Source organism: Leopardus geoffroyi, chromosome D1, assembly GCF_018350155.1.
Source record: "Leopardus geoffroyi isolate Oge1 chromosome D1, O.geoffroyi_Oge1_pat1.0, whole genome shotgun sequence".
In the NCBI taxonomy this organism is placed as follows: domain Eukaryota; kingdom Metazoa; phylum Chordata; class Mammalia; order Carnivora; family Felidae; genus Leopardus; species Leopardus geoffroyi.
In genome coordinates, this window is record NC_059329.1 from 16,304,899 (window position 1) to 16,310,297 (window position 5,399).

At 42.8% G+C, this 5,399-nt stretch overlaps 1 non-coding gene across 1 annotated transcript; it reads left to right on the plus strand.

The window, feature by feature from the left end:
* Positions 1-3,364: 3,364 nt before the first annotated feature.
* On the plus strand, positions 3,365-3,531 carry LOC123602825. Its single transcript, XR_006714593.1, has one exon. It is a non-coding gene; the product is annotated as a U1 spliceosomal RNA (small nuclear RNA).
* The last annotated feature ends 1,868 nt before the right edge of the window (positions 3,532-5,399 follow it).

Sequence of the window (5,399 nt, forward strand, 5' to 3'; positions counted from 1 at the left end):
GTCAAGTTCAAAGATACATCTTAGTGGGGTGCCTGGGTGACTCAGTCGGTTAGGAATCATGATCTCACAGTTCATGAGTTCAAGTCCAGCTTCTGTGCTGACAATCTTGGAGCCTGAAGTTTGCTTCTGATTCTGTGTCTCCCTCTCTCTCTCTCTCTCTCTCTCTCTCTCTCTCTCTGCCCCTCCCGCATTCATGCTTTCTCTCTCTCTCTCTCTCTCTCTCTCAAAAACAAACAAAAAAAATTTTTTAAAGTTACATCTTAGAGACTGTGCGCATCAGGCTGAAGCTAGTGAGGGAGTTGTGTGCTAGACTGAGGCTTGAGAAAAACAGCTAAGGACAGTGATAAATGTTCCAAAATAAGATTGTTGTGATGGCTTCACAGCCCTGTAAATATAATTTAAAAACACTAAATTATATACCTTAAATGGTAGTGAATCATATTTCAATAAAGTTGGTTTTTTTTTTTTAATGTTTAGAGCAAGAAGATAATTATTAATTTAGCACTTGGGCATAGGATGCCAGATTTACAAGTGACCGAGAGAAAAGGGTGCCTCTCCTATTTAGGGTTCCCTCAAGGAGAATGGAGTTCAGTGTGAAGTCCAAGATGTGGAAAAGATCATAAGCGAGCCTCTGTGTATTTTAAAGGAGTCCAAGACTCCAGAGCCCAGATAAGTTACGTCTTAGGGCCCTGAAAGAACTTGTAGGTGTAGTCATTATTTATCCTATAATCTGTGAGAATTATGGAGAATTGGGGAAGAGGAGGTTTTTTTAATTTTTTTAACGTGTATTCATTTTTTGATAGAGAGAGACAGAGCATGAGTGGGGGAGGGGCAGAGAGAGAGGGAGACACAGAATCCGAAGCAGGCTCCAGGCTCTGAGCTGTCAGCACAGAGCCCGACATGGGGCTTGAACTCACAGACCGTGAGATCATGACCTGAGCCCAAGTCGGACACCCAACCAACTGAGCCACCCAGGTGCCCCGAAGAGCAGTTTTGAAGATAGGTACACATATAGATTTATCGTAAGTGACATGGGGAGGGTGAGAATGGAAGTTCTCCCAGAACCTTTAATAAAATGAAACCTGTTTCAAAGAACGCAAGCTCTGTATGGCAGGGACTTCATCTGCTTGTGCATAACTGTATCTTTAGCTCCTAGAACATTGCCTAACCCATTATAGGCACCCAAATATTTGCTTAAGGTTGAGTGTTGACTTCTTCAGGATAGGCAGTGGGGGAGAACCTGGGTACACAGTGAAAAGCATGGAAGCTAGGCTATACACAAAATGAATCTTGGACAAAAGAAACCTTAGTGAGAGTTTTGTTGTTGTTGTTATAAAATGGTTTTGGATTTGGCCAAATGCTTTTTCTGTATCTATCGAAATAATCATATGGCTGTTCTTCTTTATTCTGTTAATATGATAAATTACATTAATTGATTTTCCAATGTTAAACCATCTTGCATTCCTAGGATAAACCCACTTGGGAAGGCCATGTTATCCTTTTTATGTACTGCTGAATTCAGTTTGCTAGTATTTTGTTAACAACGAAGCCATCTGGGCCTAAGGGAAGATTTTTCATTACCAATCCAATTTATTTAATTGATATAGGACTCTTTAGGTATTTCATTTCTTCTTGAGTCAGTTGTGATCATTAGTGTCTTTCAAGGAATGTATCCATTTCATCAAGTTTTTAAATTTTTATTGGTGTAAAATTTTTCATAATGTTCCATTGTTGTCTTTTTTTTTTAATTTTTTTTTTCAACGTTTATTTATTTTTGGGACAGAGAGAGACAGAGCATGAACGGGGGAGGGGCAGAGAGAGGGGGAGACACAGAATCGGAAACAGGCTCCAGGCTCTGAGCCATCAGCCCAGAGCCCGACGCAGGGCTCGAACTCACGGACCGCGAGATCGTGACCTGGCTGAAGTCGGACGCTTAACCGACTGCGCCACCCAGGCGCCCCTGTTGTCTTTTTAATATCTGTAGGGTCTGTAGTGAAATCCTCCCTTGTATTTGCACCAAAAACTAAATCTTGACCCAAGGTAAACAATAAACTATAGTAATATGGAAAAAACAAACAGACAAACCCTAAATCTTGGGGCCAGAGTCAGATGTGAAAGTCTAGGCAAATTGCAGTTGGTTACTATGTCTCTTACATCTCCTATGCTTATTTTCCTTCCATTGCCAACCTTGGAGGCTCCACTTTAGATTTAATGAAAGCTGCTAGGAAGAAAGGTAGCCTCCAGAAACAGCAAGTAGCAAGCTCATTGTTGATCTTGGGTGAGATTCTTAGGTAGGTTTGTGAGTGATACAAAAAAAAAAAAAAAAAAAAAAAAAAAAATTGGTGATCACTGAGAGTCATATATTCACTAAGAAGAATTTTGCTGTAATTCCTAATGGCTATCTATCTACCTCCCTTGACAGCTGGGATTGTTTAAACTAGTATTTTCTGTGGCCCTATTTTGTACCATGTGTACTAGGTGCAGGAAAAAACAGAGGGTGAGAAAAACTCCCTGCCTTTACCATATAGTGAGGGTGATAGTCACTAAACCAGTAAGTGCATGAATATAACTATAAACTGTGGGAAGCGCTATGAAGGCATTGTGCCAGATTTTTAATTTAGATTGGGTGGTGGAAGGGGGGAGGAAGCCGTCCAAGGAGGCCTCCAAGAGGAACTCCCATTGAAAGATGAGTAAGAGTTAGCCTAGGAAATAATGACAGGAAGAGTATTCAAGGTGAGCAGCATGGGCTTGAGTTAGGAAAGTGTTTGCTGGGTTTGAGGAACTGAGAGCAGGCAAGTGTTGCTGGAAAGTAGTGGGAAAGTGAGACGCACTGGAGCCAGGGAGGTGGGAGGGTCAAAAACTATGAAAGCTTTAAAGGGCGATTACATGGTTGCCTTTTATCCTTTTTTTTTTCTTTTTTTTAAAGTGAAGACAGAGCTGGCTGAGAGAGGTCGGGAGGAGGAGTATTTCTTTTTTTTTTTTTTTTTCCAACGTTTATTTATTTTTGGGACAGAGAGAGACAGAGCATGAACGGGGGAGGGGCAGAGAGAGGGGGAGACACAGAATCGGAAACAGGCTCCAGGCTCTGAGCCATCAGCCCAGAGCCTGACGCGGGGCTCGAACTCACGGACCGCGAGATCGTGACCTGGCTGAAGTCGGACGCTCAACCGACTGCGCCACCCAGGCGCCCCGGTTGCCTTTTATCCTAAGGGCACTAGAAAGCCATTGGTAGAGTTTGGGCAGGAATGTAGCATGATCCAGTTTTGTTTTACTTATTACAGAAAAACGTAAACACATATGACAACAGATACAATAGTATTAGGACCTACGACGTGCCCATGACCAGCTTCAAAAATTATCTTAGATACTTACCTGGCAGGGGAGATACCATGATCATCACGAAGGTGGTTTTCCCAGGGCAAGGCTTATCCATTGCACTCCGGGTGTGCTGACCTCTGCGATTTCCCCAAATGTGGGAAACTCTACTGCATAATTTGTGGTAGTGGGGGACTGCGTTCGCACTTTCCCCTAGGGGGAAAAAAAAATTACCTTAGAGCCGATCCTCAGGATTCCGGAATAAGAAATAGAAATTCCTGGGGTGCCTGGATGTCTCAGTCAGTTAAGCATCCAACTCTTGGTTTTGGGTTAGGTCATGATCTCGTGATTTCCAGTGTTCGAGCCCTGTATTGGGCTCTGCGCTGACAGTGCCGCGTAGCCTGCTTGGGATTCTCTCTCTCCCTCTCTCTCTGCCCCTCCCCCACTCGTGCTGTCTCTGTGTCTCTCAAATTAAATAAGTAAACATTAAAAAATAAGAAAAAAATGTATAGAAATTCCTAGAAATTCTTGATATTATAAGCAATTCTGTGTTTTGTTTTAACGTTTATTCATTTTTGAGAGACAGAGCGTGAGTGGGGGAGGGGCAGAGAGAGAGGGAGACACAGAATCCAAAGCAGGTTTCAGGCTTTGAGCTGACAGCACAGAGCCCGGCACAGGGCTCGAACCCACAAACCGTGAGATCATGACCTGAGCCAAAGTTGGGCGCTTAACCAACAGAGCCACCCAGCACCCCAGAAATTCTGTATTTTTTATAACACTTTATTTACATGGTTTATATTCTTTAAAATTTTTTAAAAAATTTTATTCATTTGAGAGAGAGAGACAGACAGAGCTCAAGTGGCGGAGGGGCAGAGAGAGAGGGAGACGGAGAATCTGAAGCAGGCTCCAGGCTCTGAGCTGTCAGAACAGAGCCCAACGTGGGGTTTGACCAATGAACCACAAGGTCATGACCTGAGCGGAAATTGGACACTCAAGTGACTGAGCCACGCAGGAGCCCTTTGCATGTTTTAAGTAATAGTGAATGATTGGGGCGCCTGGCTGACTCAGTCAGTAGAGCATGTGATTCTTGATCTCAGGGTTGTGAGTTTGAGCTCCATGTTGGGTGTAGACATTACTTAGAAAAACAAAAAAATCTTAAGTAACAATAATAATAAGTGATCATGATAATAAACAGTGCACCAGTTTTCTGTGATAGGTGTCTACTAAAAGTTTCAGAGGCTTGCTATAAAAAAAACAATGTACCGGGCACCTGGGTGGCTCAGTCGGTTAAGCGTCCGACTTCGGCTCAGGTAATGATCTCAGGATTCATGAGTTCAAGCCCCACATCAGCCTCTCTGCTGTCAGCACAGAGCCCACTTTGGATCCTCCCTCCCCCTCTCTCTCTGCCCCTCCCCTGCTTGCACTCACTCAAAAATAAATATTTAAAAAATAAATTAATTAAAATAAATTAAAACTTAAAAAAGCAATGTAGGGGTACGTGGATATCTCAGTCAGCTGAGCGTTCCATGCTTGATTTCCATTCAGATCATGATCCCAGGCTTAGGACCCCAGGATTGGGCCACATGGAGCTCCGAGCAGAGCCTGGAGCCTGCTTAGGATTCTCTCTCTCCCCCACTTGAGTGCTGTCTTTCTCTCTCTCTCTCTCAAATAAACTTAAAAAAAAAAAAAAAGCAATGTAATAAATGCACATTTATAATTATTGTAAACCAACAAATTGTGACAAGATTATATATTTCGGGGCGCCTGGCTGGCTCAGTCAGTACAGCATGTGCTTCTTGATCTTAGAGTTGTGAGTTCAAGCCCCACATTGGTCGTGGAGCCTTAAATAAGTAAGTAAATAAATAAATAAAAAGAATTTAAAAGTCTTTTTAAAAAATATTATATATTTCTTTTTTTTTTAATTTTTTTTAACGTTTATTTATTTTTGGGACAGAGAGAGACAGAGCATGAACGGGGGAGGGGCAGAGAGAGAGGGAGACACAGAATCGGAAACAGGCTCCAGGCTCCAAGCCATCAGCCCAGAGCCTGATGTGGGGCTCGAACTCACGGACCGCGAGATCGTG